This window comes from Gobio gobio (genome assembly GCF_949357685.1).
Source record: "Gobio gobio genome assembly, chromosome: 24".
Taxonomy (NCBI): Eukaryota; Metazoa; Chordata; class Actinopteri; order Cypriniformes; family Gobionidae; genus Gobio; species Gobio gobio.
Window position 1 is genome coordinate 37,860,016 of NC_137120.1, and position 8,512 is coordinate 37,868,527.

General features: G+C 36.8%; 1 long non-coding RNA gene across 1 annotated transcript; it reads left to right on the forward strand.

Moving 5' to 3' along the window:
* The first annotated feature begins 1,050 nt into the window (after positions 1–1,050).
* Positions 1,051–7,772, forward strand: LOC307120575. The gene is made up of 5 exons (XR_013815816.1): positions 1,051–1,266; positions 1,808–1,849; positions 2,011–2,137; positions 2,449–2,567; positions 6,841–7,772. It is a non-coding gene; the product is annotated as an uncharacterized lncRNA (long non-coding RNA).
* Positions 7,773–8,512: the final 740 nt, after the last annotated feature.

Consider the following 8,512-nt stretch of genomic DNA (forward strand, 5'->3'; position numbering starts at 1 on the left):
AATGTAAAATGCTATATTTCATGCCATCTGTCTGATGTTACACCGTCATTGACTATTTCCACTCCCTTATACTCTATTCTGCTCTATTCACAAATTGCAAATATTTCGGTCCAATGAACTGTGAATTAAACATTTATAAAGATGAAACACTTATTTTGTATAGTGAAAAGGATACTTTGTGGTTTTGTGTATTGTATTCACACAATTGAAAATATGCTGAAATGTTTGAAAAAAGTGCACTTTTGATGATCTGTTGTGCTATTAGCACTATGAGTTTTGAAAATGTACACCTTGCTTGTGAAAATAGTAACAAAGCGAACAAAAAACTGCAAGAAATCATACTTGCAGCAAACAAACTTTTTTAATAAAGCAAACGTTACATAATAAAGTGCAGTTTAATTTTCTTTTTCAATCCTAGTCAGCACTTTCCTTCAAAGTTTAAATATGGTTAAAATAATGTAAGTTGTTGTTTCAACGTTGACACAATGTTGATATAACATGTAATGCTAAGCTGTTGAAAAAGGTTAAAAAAAACCCTTATAAATCAATATACATTTTTTTTCCAGATCTGTATGTTGACTCAATGTCATGTCTTCAAGAAATATATGCCTTTCAAATTATTATTTTGTTAGCATTTTATCTATTTCGTTCAAAACCATTCAAAAATCTAAATGTATATGTTAAAATATAATTATTATAAGTATCAATAATAATAATAATGGATGTCATTTAATCCTGGAGAGCAGTGCAGCATAAACTTTTTGTGTGATTTTGTGTACAATTTTGTGTGTGAGGCTATAGTTTACCATGCAGTAATGTATTTTATATATACTTTGTCATGAAAATACTATTCGACCAGCTAATCAAATAATACAGCCTAAATAACACTAAACACATACATTTCTTTGAAAAATAAAATAATCTTTCCATTACCATGCTGAAACAATTGCTATTGGTTGTTTCACCTTGCTTCTTTGCATCATGATTGGTTAATCGTGCTGTCATCTACGTAACTGGCCAATGACAACTGTGCGCGCCCTTTTACCGGTCGAGTTTCAAAATACGTGGGTTTGAATTGGTAACGAGTCGCGTGCTACTGCTCAGCAAGATTTCTGTCAGTCCCCGATTAATGTCTGTTAAGTTAATATTTTTTAACTAATTTGAGTTGTGGCATGTTAGCGGAGAACAAAAGCTGGAATGAGAACACAGAGGAAGGGTCAGACTCAGACTGGATCTGTGAGGTACTGCAAACATATGCAATATCAGGTAAGATAATATTTTTCAGTCATAGTAAAGTTGTGTTGTGTGTTCATGTAACGTTACTTAATGTATGTATCCCAATATCATTTTAGATACACAGATAGATGAATAGCCTAAATAAATATATTTGTTTAAAAGGTATCCAATTAAAATAAGCGGATGAGCGTGTTAATATAGTTAATGGAATATTAAATAATGCAGATAAACAAATCTTGTGTTAATGGTGTTCATTAACTTAAATAAATGCTCTGTGTACACATGAGAGCTTTAGAAATGGGTAACAGACGTAACGTTACAACCTGCAGTGTCTGTGTAACTTACTGCTTCATTAAAGATGTTGAAATGAGATGCTAATCGCGATTAGCGTATTTGGACGTATTTCAATGTTTCCTCTCATGTATCATAATGTTGTAACGTTAGTTTAAAACGAGGGACATTGGAATTAGTAAAGTGACTGATAAAAGCATCATTTACACTAGGAAACTCTATGTAGATCACAGCCAACTGCTAATGATAAGATGTCTGTTTACATTTATTTTTGATCAAGCACTGGAAGAAGATCCAGAAACGAATCCATTTATCAACTGCAGTAAGATATTAGTCTGTTTTAACCATTGTTTCTAAACCTTACATTGGGATTAATGTAGTTAAAAGTTATTTTCATCATCAAAATTACATTTGTAAGACATTTCCTTTTCCTCCACTAGTGATAATAAATCTGAGTAACTTTTGTCTTATCTTCCTCTGAAGTGACATAAAGAAAGAAGAACTTATCACCATCATCATCATCAGTCCTTTATTTAATTCACTGGAGAACATCAAGGGAAAGACCCTCATGACTCTCAGAGATGTCATGACAGGAAAAATGCGGCTGCAGGTAAATTTATTAGATTGATATCTGTGTGCCATTTGGCTTTTTTAAAGCTACAATTTTGTTTACCTTGCTATGATACATCTAGGAAAAGAGACCGTTGTTGTGAATCCAATGTAATTTGGGTATTTCATTTTTTTTATATATATATATATATATATATATATATGAATATAAATATGTTTAACATTTTAATTGTATACAAACTAAGTCTCAAAGTTCACCATTTGTTCATGTTGTCTGAATGTTTTATAATGGCAAATGTTGTTAGAATTTCAATACATTTTGTTGTATTTTTCAATACATTTCTTTTTAAGGACTTGTCAGCCGACCCCACCCCAGATTGACCGGGGATTCCGCTGATTAATGGCGATTTGGTGGAGGATTGTTCTTCATCTGCTACACTGCATGGAGCACTGCTGCACTATCACTTATGGTATGGAATGGATTCATGAACCTTTTGTGATATGTGAGGTGTTTTGATTTTACTTAATTTAATTAAAGGAACACTCCATCGTTTTTAGAAATGGGGCTTATTCAACATCTTTCCTACATTTAGATATGTGGGCAAATGCATTTTTGTCTCCGTGCATGCATTGTTTTAGTTTGGCAGGGTCGCTGCTAGCTTAGCATAATGAATGGAATCCTATGTTGCCAGGTAGCATGTCCCGAGTAAAAGTGATCAAAAAAAACAAAAAACACCTAATTACTTCTTGTGGCCTGCGTATACACAATGAGTACAAATAGCGATGCAGTTTTTTCCAGTTCACTTTATCACACCGGAAAAATCCTCCTCACGTCCTCCGGCTGTTGAGCGATCGCAACTTCCTCCTCTTGTCATTCTATTTCCAAAGCACGCAGGCGTAGCTCCTCTTCTGAAAACTCAAGCTATGGTTCTGGATCTTGACTTTCTAAGTAACCCTCTTCGTCTCTAACAAAATCAGCCATGTTCATTGCCATTCATGTACTGTATGAAAAATAGCCACCTACTATTCACGGAAGTTTGGGGATTTCATGTGTTGTGTGATATCTCTGCGCCCAAGTAGCAGTGCTTCCCCATAATATAGTCCCAAGTCAATATCTGGGGTGCGTTTCCCAAAACCATAGTTGCTAACTAAGTTAGCAACTTTGTTGGTTGCAATGCAATTTCCCATTGCCAACGACCTAAGTTGCTAACAGGTTAGCAACTATGGTTTTGGGACACGCACCCCGCCTAGGAAATCGCCTAGTCTTAATCTGCATCGCTGTTTGTACTCGTTGTGAATACACAGGCCACAAGAAGTAATTAGGTTGGGTTTTTTTTTATCATGTTTACTCAGGACATGCTAGCTGGCAACATAGGATTCCATTCATTATGCTAAGCTAAGCTAGCGGCGACCCTGCCAAACTAAAACAATGCATGCACTGAGACAAAAATGCATTTGCCCACATATCTAAATGTAGGAAAGATGTTGAATACCGTAAGCCCTATTTCTAAAAACGGTGGTGTTCCTTTAAATGTACTTACTTAATTAGATTTTACACAATTAACATAATACAATGTGTAGTTAGGATTTTGAAATAAGTGTAATAGTTCTACATATCAGAAATGTACAGAGCCACATATATTATCAGAAAATAGAGCTACTGATTAATTGTTAAATTATTGTGATCTCGCTTCAAACACCCACACAATATTTTTTCCGAAATGACAACGATTCGTTGTACAGCTAACATTCATATCTGCGTTTTCACTGCCAGTAGAAATAAACGAAATAAAGTGATCAGGTTGATGTGTGCGTTTATGTCACAAGCGTGTAACGTTACCGAACTGTTTCCGAATGCAATCTTTAACAGTTCACAGTCGGCTTGTTTTAAGCGCAGAACACATTTCAATTTCGAGTTTCCACACGAACATATTAAGTACTCAGTCCATTTTACCACGAAATTCAAACGATAAATGCCATTTTGACGCTCGATGTGGTGTGACTGATCACTGACCAATAAACATGAATGCCCATCTTGTCATGTAATGTTAGCATCACATTTACCTCAGGCAGTCATTCAGTGTCCACAGAATTTAATTCACTGGAGAAATCAACTCTTTCAATAAATATATGCACTATATTAGCCTATTTATTCATTATATTCTACTTTACCTGTTAGTGATGTCTTGATTATTTCAAGCATGTTAAATAAACCTGTCATGAAAATGACAGACACTGTATAAATTATTATATTTCAACAATGAATTGGATGAAAAACAATTTTACAATTCGATTTAGAAGTTAATGCAAAAACTGCCTTATGCGAAGTTTACATGTTTGCATACAATGTGTTATTTGAGTGTTGATTATTATACCTAAAAATAAATAGCAACTGAATTTAGGCTAATAGTTTTGGCTCTGTTGTTAACCTTTAAAGGTCCTGTTCTTCGTGATCCCATTTTTCAAACTTTAGTTAGTGTGTAATGTTGCTGTTAGAGCATATATAATACCTGTAAAATTATAAAGCTCAAAGTTCAATGCCAAGCGAGATATTTTATTTAACAGAAGTTCCCTTTCAAAGCCTCCAGCGAACGGCCGGTTGGGACTACATCCTGGTATTTCCTGCTTTAATGACGTCAGTAGAGCAGTATGTCGACTAACCTCCGCCCACAAGAGTACGCGAAAAAGGGGGCGTGGTCTTGTTGCTCCCGCGTGGAGAAGAGGAAGTGCTGCGTTCGGTTGCGTTTGTATAATGTTTGTCGCCATGTCGTTGAGACGCTGTTATTTTCATCCCGGAGTCAAGTCACCTTTGTTTGGCTTTCCCAGGGACGCTGTACTTAGAGATCATTGAGCGCATGCATCCCTGTTATGGTGAGAGGCGCGACCCTTCCGGTAACGTGCGCTCTGCGTGCGCTAAGCTGCTGTCGAATCACAACACGGGAACCGCTGGCACAATCAGAACTCGTTACGTGTTTCTGAAGGAGGGACTTCATAGAACAGGGAAATCTTTCAAGCCGTTTTGAGGACAGTGAAAACAGCGGTATACAGATAAGTAAATTGTGTGAAAAATACTGTGTTTTTTTACACGCGAAACATGAACACATGTTATATTGCACACTGTAAACACAATCAAAGCTTAAAAAAAAACACGAAAAACGGGACCTTTAATATTAGTGTGCAAGTAAGGGCTCCCTATATAGTTTACAGAAATGTCTTCAATAAACTTTTAGATATAATTGAATTAATTCAAGGACAGACACTTTTTCTTCTTCAGTAAACCACTGTTAAATATAAAAATAAATAAAAAGCAATTTTGTAAAACTGCTGTACCGAACTCGTACCGAACCGTGATTTCTAAACCAAGGTACCGAACCGTCAGTTTTGTGTACCGTTACACCCCTAATGTCAGTCTTTTCTTTTTATTTGTGTCATGCGTCACACTTCCCTGAGTTGCAGGCGTTTCTTTGTTGTAAATAAAATTATTTTTAAAATATTAAATGTCATTCACTTTAAGTCACGCTCAGAAATGTGTAATTTGCATATTAAAATCACAAACAAAAAAAATCGAGCCGGGGCACGCACCCCCCACCCCCCACTGTCACCTTTTTTACTCTGAGTTTGCAGGTCTGCATACTAACCATCCTCCTTTGTTTTAAAATGCAGACTTAATATTCAGGTCTTTTTAACCACACTATTGTTATTTCTGTGTTACAATTATTCAAATGATCACAGAAGTAAAAAGTTTATGGTTTAGATATAAACACTGTCTACAGTAGCAAGTAAATCACCTTTTGAAAGGAACTTGACACATTGTCACATTGTTACACCCGTAGGTGGCGACAAGAGATTTGTTAAAAAAGTAATGAAACATGTATTTTAGTGAGTCATTAAATCATTCATTCAAACTAGGGGTGTCGATTTAACGCGTACATTTTGATTATTTACTTACGGTAAAAAATAACGCGTTAAAATTATTAACGCATTTAGCGCACTTGCCCCGCCCCTACTTAGGTCATGAAAAATATGATGCAGGGCAACAACTGACTGCGTAATGAACCCTATAGAATGCAATTCTATAAAAGGCCTAAGAAAACGGTGTGCCTAAAATGCAAGATATAGGGCAAAAATGTTTCAGTCTCTGGGCGTTTTTACACTGTCCGTGTCAGAGCGCAATGTTCCTGCCGGTGCTGGGTGCGAATACACATACACTGCAGACTCACTCTCGTATCCAAGGTAAATCATCAACACCATCATCCCTTACATGTGTTTTATTGAATTAAATACAACATCATCTGATAAAACGCATGCGCAGGTTACTTTTCTTGCCCACCCGGGTCTGTGTTGCGTTCACATTTGAGCGAATCGAATGAATGACTCAATGACTTACTCCATTAGACATTTAGTTTATTATTTAGAGTATAATTTCATATTTCAATATGAATAAAAACAAACAGTAAAGTTCACCCAAAAATATTTCTATTTGATTACTTTTAATTATATTTTGGGACTAACTTCTCAGGCAAATTTTATGTGTGATTAATTAGATTAAAAAATGTAATTGCTTGACAGCCCTAATTCAAACAGTTTTTACATTCAGATTAAACATTTAAAATCGACTGCAGAAAATAACATTTAGTCAGATTTAGCACCATTTTTCATATTACCCTGATTAAACCAAGCAAAAAAGTGAAATTTTTAATGTTATATTGTATAGCTATATCTAAAAAACAAATTGTTTTGCAGAGGCTCTCAAAAAGACTGCACTGGTGATGTCAAAGATCAACCGGCAAGAAGCTGAGTGGGAACTCTCAAAATGGTTCACTGGGACAAGAGACGGAGGAGGACTGAGGGTGTCTAGAATGCACAAATGACTGTCTACAGTGTAAGCAGTACTGAAAAATGTATAGTGGCTGCTGCTTGTAATTGTCCCCACTGTATGTATTTTAGTGTTCTCAAAAGTACCGACTGCGATACCAAGTCGGTACTGAAATGTTAAAAATGCTGCTATGAACGCTGTTGAGCTGTAATCGTAAACACCTGACTGGCCATTGTGCTCACACGCTCATTGGATGTGTCTGTGATTGGATACAATGATCAACGCACGGGAGCGTTTGAAAGCAGAAAGAAGTGTTTGAAAGTGTTTTCAAAGCGGGAGCATTTGAAAGCACAAGCAGGCATCAACCAGCGGACCGGTAGGTTGATAGGCACCTGCATTCAAACACTCCCATATGTATCTGTTTAAGCGCTCAGTGAAAAGCATAATTGATTTATATTAACAACATGTTTTTGAAGCGCTGGTCATTGTAGCCAATCACATTTGATGAGCGTGTGAGCACAATGGGCAATCAGAGTTATTTACGATTCTGATCAACAGTGCTCAAAGCGTCAAATTTTTTTTAAATTTCAGTACCGACTTGGTATTGCGGTCTGTACTTTTGACAACACTAATTCACTGTATTTCCTGTTCAAATGCCCAAAGCTTTGAGTAAAGATTGTTTAAATACAGGTTCAAAATGTGTATTAACTTTAATTATTACAATTATTTAAACATTAGGTATATACCTTTAAAAAGATACTCTTCAAACAGCTTAAATATTGTCTCCGCAAATGTCAGAATATAGCATAATGTGATTGGTAGTTTCAATAAAATTGATATTTGAAAAACTTTTAATCTCACTGTGTGCTCTAATGCTTTAAAATGTATTTGTGTGGTGTTGCTACTCATTTAGATGGAACCCAGATGATCCTTAATGGGGCCCCATGCGTATGATCCCTAGTTGTGCCCCACCTAAAGCCCTGTGAAATCCTGCTTAAAACCCACATGAACAAGTTGCTGGGGCCAACATGGAACCCGTGGACAAACCCACTTACAGCCCGTATTTCAGCCCATATAGAAACCATGTAGTACCCACATAAAACCTAAAGCTGGGACTGAGATGGGTCTTCTGTATGTTGCCCACTTGGGTCCCACCTAGTGGCAAGTGTCATCTTATATGAAATCTATGTGGGCAAGTAATATGGGGCCATTATGGAACCCGCGGACAATCCCATATTGAGCCCATTTTTCAGCCCATTTCAAACCCACATGGGCCCCACATATAAATTTTGTCTGGGTTAAAGCTGGGACCGAGATGGGTCTTCTGTATGTTGCCCACTTGGGTCCCACCTAGTGGCAAGTGTCATCCTATATGAAATCCATGTGGGCAACTAACATGGGGCCATTATGGAACCCGCGGACAATCCCATATTGAGCCCATTTTTCAGCCCATTTCAAACCCACATGGGCCCCATATATAAATTTTGTCTGGGTTAAAGCTGGGACCGAGATGGGTCTTGTGCATGTTGCCCACTTGGGTCCCACCTAGTGGCAAGTGTCATCCTATATGAAATCCATGTGGGCAACTAACATGGGGCC